General features: G+C 44.1%; 1 protein-coding gene across 5 annotated transcripts in view; it reads right to left on the reverse strand.

Moving 5' to 3' along the window:
* The window catches only part of ARHGAP26 (Rho GTPase activating protein 26), a 629,130-nt gene that overhangs the window by 110,199 nt on the left and 494,124 nt on the right, over nt 1–24,807 (reverse strand). The gene's annotated exons all lie outside the window — the stretch shown is intronic.

Here is a 24,807-nt window from a genome sequence, read left to right on the forward strand (position 1 = left end):
TTGCACATTTTTGCAAGCAGCGTTATGGGGTTGCAAACAAAAATGTGAGAGTCCGGATGTACCATAAGTGTGAGCATGAGTAACTCACACTTAATTGGATCGAGCTCTAAGAGACACATATATACAGCTGTGAAAAGCCCTTTTTCTACAGAAACATTTTTGGACAGAAATTGTTTTTTTTTCTCCCAATTTCTGAAGGGCTGTCACCAAATAACATCAGTGGTAGCCATCACCGAGATTCTCTGGCTATAGCTTCACCATGTAAAAGTATGGGGAAATAGGTCATAACTAGGAGTGGGGAAATCTAGTTGACAGGGACAGTGATGGCACCTGTCTTGATAACTGGATAGTGAGTAACTGAAAAAAAATTTTTTTATTATTATTTAAAAAAAAAAAAGCTGTTTTTTTTATAAATGTTAAAATATTTAAATTACATTGTTTTTTCATAATTTCTGATTAATTCGTCCACTAATGTTTCAAGCTGCACAGAAAACCCCTAAGACTGGCTGCCAGTGAGTCCTCCAGCTAATGTATGCATCCCTCAGCTGCCCCAGTAAACATCTACTGATACATTTTGAGAACAGAAGAATTGCATTCACTATAAAGTCTTTTATATTGCCTTTATTACATAAATAGACCACTAAGTTGTATAATAAATAGTTTATCTACACCCCAAAAAGTGGCAATAAAGTGAAAAAGTAAATATATCCAACATTGTAAGCACTAGATAAAAAAAAAAGCAATAGAATTTGTATTTTGTATTTTTAAAACAAAAACAAGGTTTACAAATTTTTTAATAACTGTTTTGTTATTTTATTAAACTAGGAGTATTTTTAAATTACTTTTGGGACATGTCCCAATGGGAGAGATGTATCAAACCTTCCAAAAAGGACATAGCAACCAATCAGCTTCTAGCTATAAATTATTGGGATGTAGCTGAGATCCCGGCGTTCGGGATGCCGGCGTTCAGAAAGCTGGCGCTGGAATCCCGACACCAGTCAGAATTCCGGTGCCAGCATCCCGACAGTAAGTATTGAGGTTAGGGGGGAGGGTTAGGCACCTGGGGGAGGATTAGGATTAAGCTGCGGGGAGGGAAGGTTAGGGTTAGGCAGCAGGGGGAGGGGAAGGTTAGGTTTAGGGGTAGGGTACTCACCGCCAGGTGTCGGTATTCTAATCCTGTCAGGGTGCCGGTGTCAGGATTATGACTGTTGGGATCCCCAACTCCAGCATCCCGTACCCAACCCGATTTGTCAAATACATTCTATAAAATGATAGCTATAAGCTAACTGGTTGCTATGGGAGACTCATCCATTTGATCTCTTTGAAAGGTTTGATACATCTCCCCCTATGAGTGGTAAATTCTCTAACCTTACTTGGCTGGACTGACATGACTGGGAAAGAAGTAACCATTCTAAGCTACAGGGCTCCATACAACCTACTTATTACATTGATTAGATCAATCTTAACAAGTGTTGTGCACACAGTCTCATTTTATTTTGCATTTACATTTATCAAGAGGAGGAGCAAGCAAATTGTTTTTATTATCTGCTTCCTTATGACTGAAAACATTTAAAAGTTATCAGCCGCAGCAGTTCCTACCTTTTTATCATGGGGTGGCTGCCAGCTGTACCCGGGCTGCAGCCCAATGCCTCAGTGGCGTCAGTGCGCACTCCCTATCCATTGCGCATGTGCAAAAAAAAGGACCATGAAAAAAAAAAATTGGCATATGCGCAGAAAAACGTATTCGGCTAAGGGATCCATCGGCTGGAGCCCCTAGAAGCCAAATAAAACTGCTGTAATAAAAAGCAGAAGCAGCTTGCTATTGGAAACACTCTGCTAATCATGTTAGGGGTGCCTAACCCAATCTCCCTCCAGGATGCCTAACCCTGCCCCCCCCGCACCTAACATCTAACAGCGCCCACTTAACTTCGTTCGGGATGGCGGCTGTCGGGATAAAGATAGGTGTCGGGATTCTGACAGCCGGCATCTCGGCCGCTGGTAATGCGACTGCATCCCAATAATATTGCTTAGTTAACTAAGATATTAATAATAAATTCAAAGCAGCGATATCATAGCAGCCCTATTGCAGCGTCTTAGCACACAGGCCCAGTATTTACTATTTCACCATAAGAAATGTTACACACTCCTAGAGGTAAATTTACTAAGAATCGAGTTTGGTCGAGCAGGCAATCTCGGGTGAGTTTAGGCATGTTTTTCATCTCGCAAATTTACTAAAGGCAAAGTCGGGTGAGTTACAGAGAGATTTCTCTCATCTCACTCGCAAAACTCGGGCGAGCTAGCAAACTCCAATCTTATCACCATCGGCCAAAATCTGAAGTACTTTTCACCTAAATAATAAATCTTGCAAATTTACCAAGAATCGAGTTGTGAATCTCGGGTGACAAGTCTGCAAACTCACTGCCAAATTGACGTTTTAAGCACTCCCCTCCAGATCTACGAGTTTGGCTGAAACATACTCAAATATTTTTTATTTATTTTTTGTAAATTGTTAAATGTGTTTACATTTTTGTAAAAAAAATGACGCGAGGTCCCCCCCCAAAAAGACTAACCAGCCCCGGACTTGACAGCCTGTCCTGGTTCTTAATTTTACAGGGAAAAAAATGTGTGTGGTTCCACTGTAAATTAAGAACCAGCACCAGGCAAGCAGGGCCAGAGATGGTTTTAAATATATGGATAACATTTTTGTGTGAGGTTCACCATATATTTAAAACCAGCTCTGGACCCTTTCTAGCGGGGGACTGATGCCACAGCCAGGGGAGCCCTTTCACCGGGCCCCCCAGCCGCAGCATCAGCCATGACTACTAGTCAGCCCAGGCCAGGGATCCCTGGGGAGTTAGGGAGCTCCCCAATAAAGGGCTCCCCCTCTCCAGGGCACCTCTGGCCTAGGCTGATAGCCCGGTGCTATCCCCGCCACCCCTGGGCGGCGGGTGGTGGGTTGATAGTGTAGATGTATTGTGTAAAAACTTGAATATTTTACAGTGTCTATACAGTGGAACTACAGGTCCCAGCAAGCCTCCCCCGCATGCTGGTACTTGGAGAACCACAAGTACCAGCATGCGGGGCATTAAGGGCTCAATGATACGTGTAGTTCACCTGTAAAGAAATGTGTAAAAAAAACAACACACACCGTGAAAATAAAATGTTATTACATACATAGATACTCACCTGCTCCCGGACGTTCATGTCCCCTTGTCAACGTAAAGTATCCACTTGAAGTACCTGTAAAAAAAGCCCCACAACTCACCTTTTGTCCCACAATGTTCTCCGCAGTAATTCAAAGGGCCCGGCTACTATGTATCAACAAGGATGTTGATACAGTAACACTAATGAGAGCTCAGGGCTTGAGCGGCTACTCCACATGGGTCCCAGCCAATGAGCGGCAACTAATGGAAGCCGCTGCTGATTGGCTGACGTCCCGGCAATAATGTTAGCTCAAGCCCTGAGCTCTCATCAGCTAAACTCACTTCTTAAAATTTGCAAAACAAAACAAAACAAAACAAAAAAAAAAACTCACCCGAGTTTTGGCGATGCAAATCGAGTTTCAAAAAAACACAACTCGACTCTTAGTAAATTTACCCCCTAGTGTTTTTTTTTTTACAGTGTAATAACTATATACCGTTTCAGCAGAAACCTCACACGTCATTGATTTTCACAATATAATTTTTAGGTGTACAGCTCGTTTAACCACAGCTTGCTACAGAGTACTTGACTATGTTTACAGGCTGACATTGTGGGTTGAGAATCTCGTTGGCAGGTCTGCTACTGTAATACAGTCCAAAAATACAGCCCTTTCATAACAAAGAATTGCATGACTTTGAACTAAATAAACAGCTACAAAGTTGTTTATTTAGTAGATTAAATAAAAGTTATGTTTTAGTCATCATCTAAGTGCAAACCAAGTGCATCCTTTCACCTGTCACTAGACTGGACTGAGCCAGACATTGAAAAATGAATGTAAAAAGTAATCGCACATATATATTTTGAGACAGTGAGCTAAGCTTTGAAGAAGGGCACTATCAGATCATATAATAAAAATAATAACTATTCAGTTAAAATGTTTTAAATGTATCCAGAATAGAGTTGCTGGGTTTATAAGTCCGGTTTCTGGTGTGCTGAAGTCCCAAAACACAATTCACTTTGAGAGACTGGCTCGGTTACTTTCCCTCACCTGCCCATTTTTATAAAGTGCAAATAAGGTAACACAGCTGGACAAGTCTAAAAGAAAGGCCCTCTGCTGCTGTGTGGATAAATTATTCTGACATACTAGGTATATCATATGGAGTACAAAAGATGAATTGGTTTCCAGCATCTTGCTGGACCTGGAGTCTGAAAGTTAAAGTCCATCCACCAAATATTCAAATATACATTCAGATCTACTATAAACAGCTGAAAACCACAAAACACAAAAAATACATACACTCGTTGCCCATAATTTATTTGAATTGCTATTTATATATTGCGTTACCATATACTTAGCAAAAATATATTTTACACTACATACTCATCTTTATTTTTCCTAAAGATTTTATTTATATCTTTTTGCCCTTGTGTTTTATTTATAGAGTCACTGGTGTACAACAAAATATTTGTAGAAGCAATTTGCCAAAATGTCCCTCTCGTAAAGGATACAAAGAAAAGCAACAGTAGAACAAAAAAAATGATCATAAATGATCCAATAAAGCTGCTTGTAAGCAAAAATAATGCGAGCGGGTCTGAATGAGGGCCAATGTCTTTTTTAAGGACTTTGAAATGTTAAGGAGAATGCACAGGGTTTTTTTTTTTTTCCCCCAACGTGTTTATGCCTGAAATTTAAATAAGCAATGATTTTTTTAATAGTAAAACACAGGGTGCAATAATCAGGCTGATCAGTCGAAATTCAGCTTCTTGGTTTAATAATCTCAGATTGAGCAAATAGCACCTTGGGTCGATTATCTTTTCAAAATCAGTTGGATTGGATAATTGGATCTGACCACCTGCACTACATTTCTCCAAAATGATGAGCTGATATCTTGCACATTATGTAGTATAGACGTGTCAAACACGCGTCCCCAAACGCATATTTTTGCAGCCCCGCATTTACTATTGTAAAACAATTGGAATGCGGACTGCCGGAAAGCTGGGTGAGTTTCTGTTGGGTCATCTCACTCACACACTGCTGTGGGGCCGCCAAAAGGAGCTCAGCTTTGCTCAGGCAGCATTCCCAGTTCTGCCTGCGGAGGAAGCTTCTGTGCATGCGCAGAAGCTCTATGTAGAGACGGTAAAATGTCATAGGGGAGAGCTGCTGAGCATGCCCGGCTGCAACAGCTGCTCCAATGGACCTTTGCAGTTCCGACACCACAAACCTCTGCCCCCCTGCCTGCTCAATACCAGGAGCACTGATAACGTCACGCTGTCCACACCCTCAGTGTGTGCCACGAAGAGCAAGAGGATTTATCTGCTGTCAAAGAAGAATGGAAATTCGAGGGGGCAGGCACTGGTGTTGGAGGCTGAATAGATACAGGACAGGAGGCACAGAGGGATTTCGGCTGGAGGGGACACAGGTTGCAAGAGGGGCCACATGGGGGGCATGTGGCTGGAGGAACACATGTTCCACGTTCGAGAGAAAACAAGAGTTATGGTATACATACCTTTGTTAACTCTTTTTCTTCGGGATCCATAGGGTCCACAGAAATTACCTTGGGGTATGTGGTTGGAGTGATTCAGCCACCAAACAGGTAACAAGCTCTCAGCTTCCAGGATGCACTGGGTCCTCCTCCATATATACCCCGCCCCTGGCTACAGGCAGTTTGTTACCAAGCCCAAAGCAGGAGAAGGAAAAAAGATGAGAAGGAAGGACAAATGCACTTTAGAAACACTTTCTCTTAAGAAGAGGGAATCATAAAAAATACAAAAGAAAAGATTACCCAATAACATCAGGGGGTAAATTTACTAAGATGGGAGTTCTATTTAAGAAGTGATGTTGCCCATAGCAACCAATCAGATTCCAAGTATTATCTTCTAGAAGGTGCTAGATAAATGAGAAGTAGAATCTGATTCGTTGCTATGGGCAACATCACTTCTTAAATAGAACTCCCATAGTGAATTTACCCCCATGTGCGTTAGGGTGGGTGTCCTGTGGACAATATGGACCTCGAAGAAAAAAAAAAAAGAGTTAAAGGAATATTATACCATAACTCTTATTTTCTTCTTCGGGGTCCATAGGGTCCACAGAAATTACCATGGGCATGTCCTAAAGCAGTTCCCTTAAGGGTGTAGACGCTCCTGTGTTTCAGTAGAAAGGAGAATCCTAGGCCCAAAGGAAGCATCCTGAGAGGCAAATGTGTCAAATGCGTAAAATTTGACAAAGGTGTGGACGGAAGACCACGTGTCTGCCTTGCATAATTGTTCAGCAGAGGCACCACGACGAAACGCCCACGATGGTCCCACAGACCGAGTAGAATGTGCTGTCACTGTGTTTGGAACAGAGAGATCAGCTTGTGTGTAAGCTTGAGAAAATGTCTTATGAAGCCATCTAGCCAGAGTTTGTTTGTTAGCTGGCCAGCCTTGCTGCAGGATCCCTATTTCTGGACCCGTACCTGGGGACCCTGTGGTTGTGGCCTGAGGCCATGAGATCTACTTCTGGAAGACCCCACCTATCCACTAGGCTCTGAAATACTTGTGGATGAAGGGCCCACTCTCCGGCATGTATATCCTGCTGACTTAGGAAGTCTGCTTCCCAATGAGGACTCCTGGTATAAATATTGCAGAGATCGATGGAAGATGACATTCTGCCCAGGCCAGAATGTTTGACACTTCCGCCATGGCAGCCTGACTCCGCTTGCCTCCCTGATGATTAAGGTAGGCTACTGCGGTAGCGTTGTTGGACTGTACTTGCACAGGCCTGCCCTTTAGTACCTCCTGAGCCTGAACTAGCGCTCTGAATACTGCACGTAGTTCCAGGACGTTTATGGACAGGAGGCTTTCCCTGGTCGTCCATTTTTCCTGAAATGTGTGTCGGCCCATCACTGCGCTCCATCGGAGGCTGGCATCGGTAGTGAAGAGCACCCAATCTGGAATCCAGAATGGGCGACCCCTGTTGAGATGAGACACCTGTAACCACCATGACAGGGACAGTCGTACTTCTGGTGAGAGACGGATCGTCTGTGACTTTATTGAGTGGTACTCCCCGTTCCAATGTGAGAAGATTAACCATTGCAAAGGTCTGGAGTGGAATTGAGCATATTCCACCATGTCGAAGGTGGACACCATGAATCCCAGAATCTGCATTGCTGAGTGAACAGATACTGACTGGTTTGGAGAAACCTGCATATCCGCAACTGAAGGGCTGCAATCTTGTCTCCTGGCAGATATATCCTCTGTGCCAGAGGATCCAAACGTGCCCCTAAATGTATCATCTGTTGTACTGGGAGGAGCGACGATTTCTTCCAATTTATGATCCAGCCGTGTTTGTGTAAACAGGTAATTGTCAGTCTGAGATGATGCTGCAACACCTGTGGAGACTGTGCCAATATCAGGAGATCGTCCAGGTATGGCAGTATTCTGACTCCCTGGCGCCTGAGGCAGGCCATCATTACCACCATGATTTTGGTAAACACCCGAAGGGGTGTTGACAACCCAAAAGGCAGCGCCTGAAATTGGAAATGTTTCAGCAGCACCGTAAACATCAGAAACCGTTGATGGGACAGTGTAATTGGCACATGAAGATATGCATCCGGAATGTCCAAAGACACCATAAAATCCCCTGGTTCCATTGCCAACACAATTGATCGAAGAGTTTTCATACGGAATCTTTGTGCCCGGATAAATGTATTGAGGTCATTTAGATTCAGAATAGGCCGGAGAGACCCATTGGGTTTTTGGATTAAAAACAGGTTGGAATAATAACCCTTTCCTAGTTGATTCACTGGAACCCGGATTATTAACCCTTAAACCAGCAGAGAATGAATGGCCTGCTGGAGGGCCAAGGCTTTTGCAGACTCCGCTGCAGGAGTTGTGCAGAAAAACCATTGCGGGGGACCAGAAGGTAAGGGTGAACCTTGAGAGACCACCTCCCGAAACCAGGCGTCTGTTGTTGTGAGATGCCAGGTGTCCGAAAACTGAAGAAGTCGGCCTCCTACCCTGGGATCCCCCAGGGGGAGGCCCACCCCATGAGGCCGCTGGTTTATCCTCGGACTTGGAAGCCGGACATCTGATTGGCCAGGGTTTCTTAGACTGTGGTTTTCTGCGAGAACTGGTTCTAGAGGAAGACTGACCTTTTGCTTTTTCTTGTGGCCGAAAGGCTCAAAAGGATGACTGCCTAGATCTAGGAGTCGATGCTGTAGGTAGACCAGCCATTTTAGAGGCTGCCATCGCAGCAACAATCTTATCCAGTTCAGTACCAAATAGAATGCCTCCTGTAAACGGAAGGGATTCCAGGGCTTTTTTGGATCCGGCATCTGCTTTCCAGTCCCTTAACCAAAGGGCTCTACGAGCCACGACTGAGACAGCTGATGCCATAGAGCAGTGGTGTCAAACTTGGGCCCTCCAGCTGCAGTGGAACTACATATCCCTGCATGCAGTGCCACAGTTTTGCTTTAGGGCATGCTAAACTGTGGCAGGGCATGCTGGGATATGTAGTCCCACAAAAGCTGAAGGTCCAGAGTTTGACACAACTGCCTTATAGGATAGTATACCCGCATCCAACGCTACCTCTCCCAAATAGGAAGCTGCCTCCTTAACATAGGACATTATTGTCAGCTGTTCTCTGGAAGCCTCTGATAGAATGTTTTCCAGTGCCGTAACCTTCTATGTAATATGGAATCTCCTATCCAGAGAACTCCATGCTTCCCCCGTAAGTTCCGAGAGGTGTTCAGATTTGGGAAATTCAGCTTTCACAACTTTCTGGCGTTTAAATACTGGAGCCTTTCTTTGCACTGACTCCTCATTATCTATGTTTAGCACAGCTTTGACCGCCCTAATCAAGGAGGGGAAGTCCGCTGTTAGAAAATGGTCCTTCTCTCCTGAGAGAGATTCCTGAGAGGAGCCCTGTATATCCCCACACTCATCAGAAGATACATCAGTCTCAGCAGGTTGAATGGAATAACAGGATGAGGCCGAACGCCTTCTGGTTTTAGGCTGTACCAATCTAGCTGCTTGCAGTGGTTGCTGAAAGGCAGCAGAGGACGAAGTCATACTCTGACCTGAGTGGGCATAAACGTCCATCCAGGATTGATGCATAGGGGGCATAAACATAGTAGGTTGTAGCTGCTGAGGATACCCCATAGTTGGAGCCAGCCTGGGCTGCCAAACTGTCTACAACCTGCGCCATGATCTGGGATAAGGAAGACTAAGGGGGTTTTCCTGCCCAGGAGCTGGTAGGTTTGACTGATGTGGTGACTCTTTAAAACAGTGACCACATAATCCATCCTGTATGAAATCCTGAGGGGATAACCCCGCTTTACAGGCCATACATGACACCAGCACAGGGGCTTCAGCTAACCGTTTCTCAGTTTCTTTGGACATAACAATATCGCTAATTCTATGCAAAGTACTTATACAATGTTTCACACCCAAAATAAACCACACACACAGAGGGCTTATGAGGAGAAACAGCAGTGATAGCTATAACTGACAGTTATTCAGGAACAAAATGGCAGTATAACAGCAGATTTCACAAGTCACATGCAATGCAAAAGATTAACAATATAAATTATATATATATGCAATAAGCTCTTGTAGTCAACTATGAACAGCCTCAGGCCAATTAGGATATCGAGCTCTGTATAACCTGATCACTTAGGGAGAGGGATACAGGGAGACAGACCCAACCTCCTGAGAACACAGCCACCGAGAGCACCTGAGAGTGATCTCTGGCTGACTCATATACAGGGAGGCTGGGCACAGTGGCGGATCATGCACAGTCTGGATCATGCACTGAGCAGAGCAGGGTGTGTTCAGCCTGTGCTGTGATCGGAGCAGCCTCCGATCACAGCACAGGCTGAACACAGCCTGCACAGCCTGTGTCAGTGTCACGCTGAGGAGGGAGAGAGCACTAGTGGCGGATCTAAGGAGGGCAATTAGGGTGATTGCCAGGTATACTGCCACTTTTAGAGTGATGGGACACTGTCTCAGCAATCCTGCTCCCTCCTCCCTCACTGACTGCCAACGTGTGTACACCCCTGCCAAGCAGAGCTCCCAGACGCAGCGTCTCACAACAGGTCCTTCCTACTCCCCACTCACCCCTTTGGCTGACAGCGCAAGCAATAAACATAGTTTGTTGATTGTGGAACAAGATTCGTCATCACAGTGTCTCCACAGCACTGATCAAAGGACGTCTGGCCAGGAAATGGCTTTGTTGGGGACGGGACTAAAGTTACATGACAGGCAGGCTAGTTGACCAATGAAAAACAATCTAAAATGAAGCATATACATTTTAAATAGACTCATTTATGTGATGGAGGAGTCGGGACTGGAGAGGAGAGGAGAGGAGTCGGGAGTGGAGAGGAGTTGGGAGTGGAGAGGGGAGGAGTCGAGGCTGGAGAGGGGAGGATTAAACAATAAAATGCCCCCCCTAAAAGACAAGTCTAGAAACCCGCTCCTGGCTGGGCGGAGCAACCCAGATGCGGGAAACCTCGAATGTGGACCAGCGTCTGGGTTGGGGGAAGAGCCGCCAGGGAGAGCATACCTCCACTCTGCTATATAGATCCACCAGGCACTCTGACATGGGTGCCGCCATTTATTTTACCCCCAGCTGTCAGGATCCCTCATGTTCCGGTGGCCTAGTGTGGAGGCAGATTACCTGGCTCCTCACTACAGCGCTCTCCGGCGGGCCTCCACCGTCAAAGGCACGCACTGCCACGTGGTTCCCTGCCGCAGCGGCTGTGGGGAACCACCTTACCTGCGATGATCCCAGCTGCAGTCCTGGGCTCAGCTTCTGACACCCGCCGAAATCACCAGTTCCCTCACTGGTGTTGCGGCGCAGGTGGGGGAAGATGGAGCAGCAGCACGGGCATCCATCTGGATGCCTAGTGCTGCTTACTTATAATAAAAAAAACAAAAAACTTGTTTGGGACTGCTGCAGCAGTGCCTGGATCACTCCAACCACATACCCCAAGGTAATTTCTGTGGACTCTATGGACCCCAAAGAAGAAACTACCATATAGGTGGGCCTTACCTATATGGTGGTTTCTCTCTAATGTGAAACATGTGTCCCTGCAGCCACATGCTCCCTCTACCTGAGGTGACACTGGCAGAGGGGATGGGATTGCATATAAGACTTTTTCTTTGGCTGGTTACACACTGGAGCGATGTTGGGGCGATTTGCTGTTTCTTAGCGAAAAAATTGCCTACATCACTCTCTATTTATTCTCAATATGCGCACTCCCGCGGTTGCATGCAACGTCGTCAGGTTTGATGGTGCTGCACATCAAACCTGACGACATTGCTAGCGATATGGTGCACATCGCCTAGTGTGTACAGCCAAATGAACGTCCTGAAGATATGTTGCTCCGATTTGGCCTCTGAAGACATCACCTCTTGCCACTACAAGTCAGTGAAGTTAAAGATAATTGTTTTAGTGAGTACAGGAGCAACGATGATTTGTATACAAGCAAACAAAACTATATATCATTTGATCGTTTGCAAGATTGCAGTGTGTGTAAACTCAATTTCGCTAGTTCTGGGCTCAAGGGAAATAGTCTGGAAAGCCGTTCGTCTCAGTGAGTACCAGGCATTTTTCGTGCAGCCCACACAATCTTAGACCATGATTATTTGGCCAAATTAGGATTTTGTGTTTGACATGCTTGATGTACTGTAGTATGTACGAATTACTGATCTGTCCAACATTTCTGGTTGATCGTTAATTTAAAATCGTCATCTTTGTGATGATCTAAGGACGGATAATCATTCATACCAGAATGAGCACCAGCATGTATTCAAACCGGATATTCTCAAGAATGTTTCATCGCTCAGAAAAATCGTAAAGTTGGTTGAATTAGTAAAATCATTCAGATGTGTACCTAGTATGTTACATTCATGAAAAAGAAGCTAAACCTGGCTCTGCTCAAATTAATATGTTCAATTAAGGGGTATTTTCATCATATACTATTCATTCCCCTGCCGTTTATTTTACTTTATGGTAAATTGCCACTTTTTAATTATTTTTCATGGCTTGCAATGTCTTTTCTATGGTGTTTCTCTAGGGTTGGTAGTTTACGGTCTGGCTATGCGGTTTTCCTTAAAGGTAACACCTAATAGCCTCTGATGCACAGCAATCGCCAAACTAGATCCAACCACCCACACTGCAGCTAATACTGTATTATAAGTAGGAACAAGCATCAATACACAACAATCCCAATGTTTTGCTCTGTTAGCAATGTCCTAATGTACATGTGGCCCTCAATGTTTCACATGGGCCTCATTATTACCTTCATTTCAAGAATTAAAAACAGCCACAAAACAATCTCAGTATTCCAAATCTCTCATCCCAAAACGCCTCCGTATGCCCTTACTTGCTGCACAATTCCACCAAGTACCAGCCAAACCACTTTCTTGCCATGAAATGCCTGCAATGTCACTCAGATGCCCGCTATAGATAAAATGTACCTTACATGCCTTCAGATCCCGCATGCCCCCTCACCACCCCATTTGCCACTCAAATTATGCAAAGAACATTATAATTTTTGGCTCTGAAAAATGTATGAGACATTGGGTAGTTTCCAAACTGTGTCTTAGTAATTCTTCTCCTCATTTAAGTGCATGTGCTGCTGTTTTAATTCCTCCCTTCCGCTGTAGAATGCTTTCCTCCTGTACTTTGTAAAAACATTTGCTATAATTGATATCTTCTATCATAATGACCCTCTCTGTTACAAGCTGTAAAGATATGGGTACAGTATATTAGGACATATTGGGAGTTATGTTTTTCTGTTGATGTTAAGTTATAAGTCTGTCCCACATAGATTTATAGAACGTTAATTCCACTAAAAGCCTGTGAAGATGTCTGGCGCAGTTCTTTAGAATATACATCTCTGAGGATATTTTTGATTAGGAATAGCAATTATCTAAACAGGTATTCCTAAACAAAGCATTTTATCTGTGGCTGCACACATTTGTAGTTGGCCCAAACACACAGCAGGGCTAAACAGCCGTCTAATTAAAAGAGTATTCAGACTTCAAACAGGAACAAAAAAAAGCTACAACTCTCTCACTTTTGCACTGATAAATCTACGACTGCTTTGCACAAGGGCAGACTGACCTTATTCTCATGGTCCTCCTGTTTTAATGGGAAGCAGCAAAGGCTTCCAAACGCTGGGGTTGGTTCCTAAATTTTAGTCGGTGGTGAATGCTTCACAATTTTCTTTTCATTATTTATCACTGGAGATCTTACACAAATTTCAATGGCCAATTAATTTCCATTGGGTTTCTACATGTGGTGCACACCAGAGATGTGTGGTAAGGTCAATGGCTGGGGAGGCACACATGGAAATGGGTCTGAGTGCTGGGAGCCTGTCTCATCCCCTACGCAATGTAACTGTCCCCTCACTACACTAAGCTTCAGTGTCCATTGATTTTCTTACCTGCATCACTGTATTTGCTGACAGCTTGCTGCTGCTGCTGCAGACAGTGATCTCTAAACACTTCAGTGCACTTCCTGGCAGGGTTGCCGATATTCTGGCAGCCAGATCGGCGTTGCAGGGGGGCGTGATCAGCATAGGGGGCATGGCCTGGCCAGTTTTGTGGGGGGAGCATGGCTACACGTTCACATGATTTTGGCCCCACCCCCGCTACACAATGCTTCACAATGCATATTACCAGCATTGTGAAGCAGGGGGCAGGGCCAAAATTACAAGATCCGGGGTGAACTGCATCATCAGCCTCCCCGCTCCCGGGGTTTGTATTATACCAGTGAGGCTTGCCTGCCTTTCTGGGGGGCCGGAAGCACCACCCGATTCTCGGGTGGCTCCCGTCCGAATCAGGAGGGTAGGCAAGTACTCTTCCTGGTCACATGACACATCCAAGGTGTCCATCAGTCCTCAAGTCACGCCCCTCATACTTAGAGGCATGCCTCTATTAGCGCTTACTGCCCGTGGTGTGGCCCCGCCCCTAGCTCTGCAAGCAGTGTCTGACTATACAGCAGTGAGGCTGAGCTGTTGCTGCCTCATCTCTCGTCTTCCTGCAGTCCTAGGAAGCTCCACAAAGCTGGTGAGTGGAAACTATAAAAAGGATTACAATAAACAAAAATGATTATAAGTGATAAATATATTCTTTGTATTATTCAAATCATTTTTATATCAAACCTCAGTACTATAACATTTCTCTGACTGCACGTCCCTGGTGCACACCTAGAAACCAAACTGAAAAAGTTGTTGAAATAAGCATGAAAAGCACCTAAGGTAATTATTAATGGTTAAATGCACCATGACAAAAATAAAAGGACTTAAAAAAATAATAAGGCTTTATTTGGAAAATATAAAACCAGCTTAAACTCTATCACTGGAGATAAAGCAGTGAGTACTGTATACCAATTCACACTATATTAATACACCCACTGTTTTTTTTTTCCATCTAGGGGGTAAATTACTAAGCTCCGTTTTTTGCCCGTATTAGCATGTACGGGAGTATTTTGTCATTTTTACAAACACGGGAATTTACTATGAAAAAAACGGGGCATTTTCTGTATTTTTTTTTATAGGTGAGCATGGTCTATTCTGAATTAAAAATGCATCTGTAAATACAACTATAAATAAATCAAAAACACCATTGTCTGAACATGGCAGTACTCTCACAGACAGGAATAGAACACAGGAATTTACCAAGAATTGAGATTATAATCACGGATGTAATAATAGCAAACACAGTTCAAAAATAGAACTTTCAAATAGACATTCTCCTAAGCAGCAGTCCTGCTTTCAAAAATGGGGGAAAAAAATGGCGTGGGGTTCCCCCTATTTTTAAAACCAGCACCGGACTCAAACCTAGCTGGGAATAATGCCACAGCCAGGGAACCCTTTCACTGGGTCACCCCGGCCAAAGCATTAGCATCCCAAGCTAATAAGACAAAGCCAGGGATCTCAGGAGAGGTGGGGACCCCGCAAATAAAGGGGTCCCCATCTTCTGAGCACCCCAGCTTTAGTCTGTTAATTGTAGCGGCCTCTTGCGGGCCCAGCGAATGAGTGAAACCTACCGGTCTTTATCATTCACTTGGGTAGAGATGTGTCTTTTTTGTTTTGCCTAGTCCCGTGGAGCCTACTGGAGAAGGGGACAAATGTGATGCCAGGAGGTAGGCAAGTATTGTTTTTTTTTTCCACAGGTAAACAGTGGGATTTCTACTGGAGAAGTGGATGGAATATCTGTCAGAAGGTTAATATTTGTGAGTACGTTATGTATGGAATAAAATTATACTTTCTACGGTGGGCGAGTACGGGTACCGGCCGCCTGCTGGCACTTGTAGTCCCACAAGTGCCAAAGGGCAGGCATGCTGGCAACTGTAGTTCCACTGTAAAAAACAATAGTACTTATATATTTTTGAGCCTGGGGTGCTCGGAAGAGGGGGGCACTTTATTAGGGGGTCCCCACCTCCCCTGATATCCCGGCTTGGGCTGACTAGCTTGGGGCATTGATGCTTTGGCTGGAGTGACCAGGTGAAAGTGTCCCCTGGCTGTGGCATTACACCCCAGCTAGGTTCGAGTCCGATGCTGGTTTTTAAAATAGGGGGGAACCCCACGCCAATTTTTTCCCCTATTTCTAAAACCAGGATTGACTCTGGGAGCCCAGTACTGGTTCTTGCACGTTTTTTCCCCCATATTTTTAGAACCAGGACTGGCTTAGGAGCCCGGGCTGGTTATGCTTTGGAAACCCTACGTAATTTTTTTTTAAAATTATTAACCCTTTAATAACTTTAACACAAACAAGCAGCCTGCATGTATCTCACTGATATGTGCAGGCTGCTTGTTCGGGAGGGAAACACAGGGATTAAGCACAGGTAGGAACAATAACATACATCATCGGGAAACACGATCCTGACAAACACAGGAGCTTGGTAAATTCCCAAATGTATTTTTAAAAAAATCTCTCGATTCTGATCGTTCCTACCAGTGTTTAAAAACAGACAGTGATGGGCAGGAAACAAATCTTAGTAAATTTACCCTTAAGGGTCTTAATAAATTGTGATCGTCTTAGGACTTTATAGTTTATTCTGCATCATTCTGATAACAGAAACAAAACCCTAAAATTGCTATTGACAGTACAAACTACATTATAGAAGTAGAAAGTATGAAAATAGGGAAGTGGCTAAGATGGAGAATGGGGAACAATTCTAGAAAAATGGAGTTGAAAAACGTGCCGCTATAAGTGTATAGGGAGATGAAAAGCTCGGAGCTCTTATAAGCGCAGTGTTGAGTCACAAGCTGGCACTGTAACCCTGTATTAATCACTGACCTCAATTAGGGCTTGTTACCTAAACAAGTTATGTAACTGCAGTAAATGCGGATGTTTCTCATTCTGCTTTTTGGAAACTACCAGACCTCAGTTTAAGATGCTGTGAATTTCCAAAAGAAGTGGTTATGTAGAAATTGAGAGCAGTAATATACCTTTTTAATTAAGAGTCCAAATTAGAACATAAAACAATTATCTAACCATACTTGGGAGACCAGAGGGAAGGCTGAATAACCATTCAACTTAATATTGACACCAGAATAAGAGAATAGGCAGAAAATGGACGAAGAGGCTCTAGACATATGCTGGGTACTCCATTTTATATTAGTAGTTTGGTATAGTAGTTGCTATCACAGCAAATGTAACCTCTCCTTGCAGGTCACCTACAGTATACATTGCTATAAACATTATGCTCAACACTGTTCCAGTGCAAATTGCAGAGCTGTGAGGAAGACATACTGGGAAGGCTGTGAGGACGGCAGTTATAGCACAGTTGTAGCGTGACAGCACTGCTGAGAAAACACAAGTCCTGATCCTGATTTATCAAACAGAGCCAGTAAAAATGTGCTTCATCCAGAAATATTTTTTTGCATCACTATTAAAATCTAGTGTACTGTAAATACTCTAGGTACATGGTGTTTTCCTAGGTTTACTAGATAAATGATGTAACGCTAGACACAAATAAGAAATGCATTCTGTCATGTTTATTGTATAAACTGGATAAGTATAGAAATGGTATGATAATGTTGTCATAACCAACCCACTATCCAAATGGACTTATAATTATTATTATAATAATTTCCAGTAAATCATTGTGTATATTGATGAAGGAAACAGACAAGGCTTCCCGCATCCTGTCTATGAAGCAGGGAGGTGATATCACCACTCGCCTTTATGGACAGGCTGGCATCTATGAGGAGGATGGCAGAAGCTACACATCCATTTGTCAGGCCATAATTTAGTCTGTGACTTTTATAATCTGTGAAGATCTCACAAAAGAAAGTGGAATTGGGGTTGAAGAGTCCCTAATGACCCCTAATGTTTAACTGAGCTGAACAGAGTTCCCCCTACACACTATGCCAGACAAGTCCCACCCAGGAAGCTGTTCCATGTCACAGGCTGCATGTCCTCTATGCCTCCATGTAGCTTGGAAAAGCCACACAGCCATAATAAAATCTCTTCCATCATTCATAGCAATCATCCAATCATAGTGACTATACTGTAACTTCCAATGACTGAAAACTATTTTTGCTACTAAACAAACTGTCCTATACTATAACATAATATGTGTCATAAGGCCCATAAAGGGATCATGTATGTTTAGTGTTCTAAAGAGAAGTTATAGTTCATTTTTAGAAGCTAGAACTGGAATTGTTCTTGTACATAAGGACAATAAATCAGTTGTAAAACAGATTTGCTACCAGCATACTAACCTAGCCAATGATGACATGAGGATGGGGGTTTCAACAAGGATGAAAGTTTAAAAAATCTGCTGAATTTTTCCTATGGGGCCCCTCCCCTCACTGATGCTGGTGAGAAGCACTGAATGAGAGGAGGACAGGGCTGATAAGTCTGAAAGGGGCCCGCAGTGCTGATGATCCCCTGCAGCAAACTGTTTCCTAGTCACAGGCTGAAGTGTGCCTATGACTAAGAAGCAGTGCGCAGGAAGGATGTGGATTGAAAGATCTACAGTAAAAAGATAGACACCAGATGTTAGACAGTCAATAGGTCAACAGGGAAAAAGGTCGACATGTAAGAAGGTCGACTGGTACACATGGTCGGGGTCGACTGGGTCAAAAATTGGACACAAAAATGGTCGACACACTTTTTTCCTAACCCTAATCTTCACCCTAACCCTCCCCTCGGTGCCTAACCCTAGCCGCCGGGGTAGTTGCTTGACCCTAACCTTCCCTCCTGGTGCCTAACCCCAGGGCCGCAACTTGGGGGGGGTGGGGCTGGAGGTGCGCATGCATCCAACAGCGCCACCTGCCGCCAGTGTCCCCCAGGCCACCTCAACCTGGTGCCGCAGGTAGACGCCATTTGCCAGACGCCCACTGGGATTTTATAACCAGCAGGTGCCTGGCTCCTTCCCTGCAGCGCAGCGTTGCTGGGCACTGGAGTTCTCTCCTGAACTCCAGCTTTCGGCTCCCCCTAAGGGCTCTATGGGCGAGACGTCATGACGTCTCTCCCATGGTTCCGAGGAGCATACGGTGGCAGACGCAGGAGCGGGGTTTAAGGGAAGTATTGTTTTTTTTCCTGTGTAAGCAGCACTACAGGGAGCATTACCTAAGGGGGTATTACTATATGGGCACTACTACAGGGGCATTACTATAGGGGCACTGCTGAAGGGGGCATTACTATAGGGGCACTGCTGCAGGGGGGTGGCATGTGCAAATGGCATTATGTGTAAATGGCATTACAATATGTGGCATTATGTGTAATATGTTTGTTCTGTTGATAATTGTAATTTTAATACAATTATTTGGACACTTGATGGTTTTATTTAAGAAACCATAACTAATATTTTTAAGGGATAGATATTTAATTGATGTCAGAAAATGCCATCTTATGATTGGGAGTCGCCAAATTACTGTCTTGCCCCGGGTGACAACAATCCTAGTTTCGGCCCTGCTAACCCTAACTCTCCCTCCTGGTGCCTAACCCTAACGTTGGGGTAAGTGCCTAACCCTAACACTTCTAAAAGGTCGACACATTTTTTTTTTCTCTCCTAACCCTAATCTTCACCCTAACCCTCCCCATGGTGCCTAACCCTCCCTCCTGGTACCTAACCCTAACCATCGGGGTAAGTGCCTGACCATAAACGCCCTTTCTAGTGCCTAACCATAACCCTCTGGTAAGTGCCTAACCCTATCCCATCCCTCCTGGTGCTTAACCCTAATGTCGGGGTAAGTGCCTAACCCTAACACTCCGGTAAGGTTCTAGCCCTGAAAAAAATAAAAATAAATCAAGTGTCGACCATTTTCATGTCAACATTTTGACCCTGTCGACCTTTAGAGTGTTGACATTTTGTCCCTGCTGACCTATTGACTGTCTAACATCTGGTGTCTAGACATTGTCTACATTTTTATTGTAGATCTTTGGTCCAGATCTCGCGCAGGAGGGATCATCAGTGCAGTCAGACTCATCAGCCCCGTCCCTCTCCTCATCCAGTACTCACTCCACTAAAAGTGGGTGCAGTGGTCCCTGTAGGTGCTGTGGGCCCCATAGTAACAGCACCCATGGTAGCTACGCGCCAGATTACTTAGTTAAACTGCTTCTCGATAAGACTTGCACCCACATGTACAGTTGTGAAATTTCATTTGGAGACTGACGACCTGTACGTGGTCACCAGAACAGTTAATAAAAAAACTGGTACACAATGACTAGGGCTGGAAAGGGAGGGACTTCAAATCACCGATGATGCAAATATACCCCCTTCCAGGGAACTGTTAAAGAGAAACAAGTTACCACCAACTGTTTTTACTATCTAGGAAACTCCCAGATTTTATAGATTCATCCTTGGAAACTTTTGTTCTTGCAAACATATATTATACCCAAATCTAATAAACATAATAAATACTTGCCTACTTTTGGTCTCAGCTAACCACTTTGGGGTGCAGGGCAGGGCCAGTCTCTCACAACATGTTAGCCCTGCCCCCTCCCTATGGAACAGCAATTCCTAGTATTATCTCCCCATCCTGCCCACTTCACTAGGAAGTGGCGGGATGAGGGTCATTCGGCAAATCTTCCGGCGGTGCAGGGGACTACCTGAAAGCTCGGGAGACTTCCGCACCTTCTGGGAGAGTAGACTAGTATGACATAATATGATGGGAATTTCTGATCATCTAAGCTAAACTGAGCTATACATGATGTGCTCAGAGGCAGCAAAATGTCCCTGGATGTTACTTTAAATGGTGCAATGGCATAAAAAACTTTTGACATTAGGGGATCTAACATGGAAAAAAGGCTCCCAAAGCCCAGGTATTTCCCATGTGCCCCCCCCCCCCCCCCCCCCATCATCTGTACTGTTTTGTGGCTCCTCTCATCTGTATGCACAAAATTGTATGCCCCCCAGGACGGATTGGCCTTTAAAATCACCGGGAAGTTTCAGAATGTGGTCCTGAATGCCATCATGTGGCTCCGCCCCCAATAGTGTGTCACTAATTCTTTCTGAAAGGCACGGTCAGCCCGCTGGTGCCTGTCAGAGGCCCGTAGCTGTGCTCTCTCCCCCCTTTGGTGCAAAAGAGGTATTACTGTACATGCTACACTTATAATTTATTAATTATATGTATGTAGTAACTATGGGCCATATTTATCAACGAGTGATATTCTTGTTATCACGTTACTAATCTTAAATTGTCCTCAAACCAAACAGCTCCAAGATCATGTTTTTGAAAAATGACAAGAGCTGATCGGATGGAGCACCATTTAAGATTAGTAATGAGTAATAACAAGAATATAATTCATTGATAAATATGGCCCAAAGTGAGTGATAACAAGAATGTCACTCATTGGTAAATGAGGCCCTTTATATTAGAAATGAAGAGTACTGGAGGTTATGTAGTCATGACGTTGACATTTTGAATGTCAACATTCAGGATGTCAACATGTTCATAATGTCAACATTGACATATTGTCGTCATTGTGAATGTTGACAGCCAGTATGTCAACACATGTATTTATGGTTAGGATTAGGCTGAGGTTAGGGTTAGGCTGCCATTAGGGTAGGGTTAGAATAAGGTTAGGGTGAGACTGTAGTTCAGTTAGGATTAGGCTGCGGTTAGGGTAAGGCTGTAGCTAGCATAGGGTTAGGATTAGCTGCGGTTAGGCTGCAGTTTAGGTGAGGCTGTAGGGAGGGTAGGGTTAGGATTAGGCTGTGGTTAGGGTAGTTTTAGGATTAGCTGCGGTTAGGGTTAGGAAGTAGTAAGGGTAGGGCTAGGATTAGGTTGCAGTTAGGGTTTGGCTGCAGTTAGGCTATAGTTAGGATAGGGTTAGGATTATGCTACGGTAAGGGTTAGACTGTAGTGAGGATTGGGTTAGGCTGTAGTTAGGGTAGGGTTAGGCTGAGGTTAAGATTGGGCTGCAGTTAGGGTTAAGGTTTCATTTATGGTTACAGTGCAATTAGGGTGGGTGTTAGGGTACATTTTAGGTGGTTAGGATTAGTGTTGGGATAAAATTGCATTGTCAACATTTTGACTGTCAACATCCAAAAGCATTAAGAGGTGCAGTACTGCCCCTGCATTTGAGGTCAGACTGGTGTTATAGCATGTGTAGGGTGGTCAGAGTGGCATGTGGGGTGGTCAGAGGGGTAAGTGTGTTATTTGGAAGCAGGTGGGGTGGTTTGAGTTACATCTGGAGACACGTGAGGAGGTCTGAGTAGTATGTGCTCTGCCACTCTCTTTTTAAGGTATGTGGATAGGAACACTTTGGTGTTGGCTCCGCCTACAGTTGATTTGTTGCCGCCCAATTGAGGCCACTTCCACAATATTTTCAAGGGCCATTTATAGTTCACAATCCACCCCTGATGCGGGGGGCATCTGTATTGTGCCCTTCCCATCTGTATTTTCTGTATTGTACTCCCCCCTCACCTGTTTGATCTGTATTATATTCTATACCTCCCCCCCCCTCCCAAAAAAAAAGCCTCTATGTTCTGTATTTTGCCTTCCAGTATTCTCTACTGTACAGTATGTCCTCTAGTGCTGTAGAGTGCAACCACGCCCACCCAACTCTTAAGGCACCCGGCACAGGTACCCACCATCGGTGCTGGGGCGGTAAAAAAAAAAAGTGGATATGCCCAGGTCACTGGGACCTGCATAGGTAGTAATTGGGCATGGATTTCCAGCTGGGACATCCCCTGGTTACACCACAGAATTGTTGCCAACTATGCATATTACACCAAGATAAAGCTGTCATTAGTAGCTGATTAGAATAGAGCTCCCCAACTCTAGGGATAAAGAATCTAAAATGTAGAGAGCGCTGGCCTTTTAAAAGCACAACAATGCAGGTTTAGGCCTGTGCCCTGTACCAAGCAATGTTTGACATGTCCTGTATTATGTTACTGTTACTGTGCTCAGGTTACCTCAGAGTCTTGTGGGTGATGTCAGAGCTGTGATATTCTGGCCAACATAATACCCTTCAGAGCCTGCTGAGCTTTCAAGGACATGAACTAGCTCTAATACTCATTTGTTTTGGTCTGCAAGCATTGGCACAGGGCCACAACCACATTCCTCAGCCCTCATTCTGTCCCTCTGCTGCTTGTAAATGTGCTGAAGAATGGGAAGATTATGGGACATATGGGAAAATGGAGGGAAATACAGGATACATGGCAGAGATTTGCTGCACAATCCCCTAAATACATATTTAGGAAGTAAATCAAAGAACAATAAGTCAGCCCCAGCAAAAATCCGCCCGATTCAAATATTCGTCTTCAACTTGTAACAAAGCCTAAAATGCAAATTAAGTCATATGCATGATCTACTAGTAATATTCAGACAATCTGTATATATAAATATGTATATACACATACAAACTCCCACTATTATATATATATTCACACACACACATGCTAGTAAATGGGTAAATATGCCAAGTCACCTCAGCGCGTGCCCTAGCTGTGCCCGGTCCATCCCCTCTCTGCCCCCTTCCTGCTATACTTATTTCTTGGTGCATTAATGTGCTGTTTGCAGGTGGAGGATGAGGTCAATTGTACAAAGCAAGAACAAAATAAAACAACATTACCCAACATAGCAAAACATTGATTACTCGAGCATGGGTTTTTAAAGCATGGCCCGATGGAGGTTTCCTCTGGAGCAGTCAGCTGGTGAAGAGATTACTCCACCACGCATTTGAACACCGCCTGAAAGTTGAGCATTATCTCCAAATGTAGAATATTTATGTATTATTTATCACCAGTTCTTTATATAGTGCACACATACACATATAGCGCATACATACATATATTCCGTGGCATGTTACAGAGAATATTTGCCATTCACATCAGTCCTTGCCCCAGTGGAGCTTACAATCTATATACCCCTATCACATGTACACGCCTACACACACACACACTAGGGTTCATTTTGTTAGGAGCCAATTAACTTACCAGTACATTTCTGGAGTACCTGGAGGAAACCCACGCAAGCACAGGTAGAATATACAAACTCCACACAGTTAGGGTCATAGTGGGAATCTAACCCATTACCTTAGTAATGCCATGCCAACCATTACACAGTCTGTGCTACAGTAGACATTGTGGGCAGTAAACCTGCTATCTTTGAGGAACTGTCTTTAGCACCACAGGAACCCTGAGCACATTGTCTTCTCTATTTATAAATTGATTAAAGCCTCTATGACACATTGGCAAACTAATGGGTCAATCCAATTGTTTTGTGAAGGGAGATCATCGCAGACAACTGGATTATACCCTAAGTAAAACTGGAGGGATTGTATGAGAAGAACATTGGTCCAAAATAATCTGGTGTATTCGTTCCAGTTCCAAAGTAGAGATTCAAATTAAAGTGCTCTCCAGGTGGCACAGATATCCTCACTTACCTACCACTTCACATTTGATGGCACTGTTCAGATATTGCGCCTTTTTTGTACAAGGTTAGATATTGTTCTGCCCAGTTAACGGGAGCCGTCACTTCAAAGGAACGCACAACTTCAATATGATTATGGGTGATTATTCAATGACAGGTCTAGATCGCTACAGCCTATTCAATGATGACATAGCTAGACAAGGTCAGACTTTAAGGAAAATACTATGTACAAATCTCTGATGGAGTAGCCATTATCCAAAATCAATCCTGTTCCGGCAATCGGGTTAATGTTTGTCATTGGCTGGCCAAACTGTAGGACAAGCAGGGTGCAGCCTGGCAGTGTGGTTATTAGATTCTCACACAATCTTAGTTGCATTATACCATCCCATTCTTTATCCTTCCCATGCCAACTATTCCGAAGTTAACACTGTTTCTGTTTGATTAGGCTCTGCGCAACACTGAAGTACTGATGGATGTCTACTTGATTTGATGTTATGTGTACAGATGTGTCCTTTCTAACAGTTGCTTCAGTCATGCCAATTAGCCACTCTTGGCACACAAGGCCCTGTGCGAATCATGCGTTTTGCTTGCAAAAATAAAACCGGAAAAAACAAAATGACATTGCTGTCTTACACTGATCAATTTGATATGTGACATTTGTACATCTGTGTATTACTGAGTCTGTAACTGTGTAAGAAGGGCTCTGATGCGAGTGGCTGCGACAATTGTTCACTGAATTCCGTTGTGCTTCATCTACAAGTTTGTATGGGTGGCGGTTCAAATCCCGACAGCGGCAGCCCAGCAAGGGTGAAGATCCCGATCATCCTTAAGGTAAGTA

This window comes from Taudactylus pleione, unplaced genomic scaffold (assembly GCF_031769625.1).
Source record: "Taudactylus pleione unplaced genomic scaffold, aTauple2 ptg000349l, whole genome shotgun sequence".
In the NCBI taxonomy this organism is placed as follows: Eukaryota; Metazoa; Chordata; class Amphibia; order Anura; family Myobatrachidae; genus Taudactylus; species Taudactylus pleione.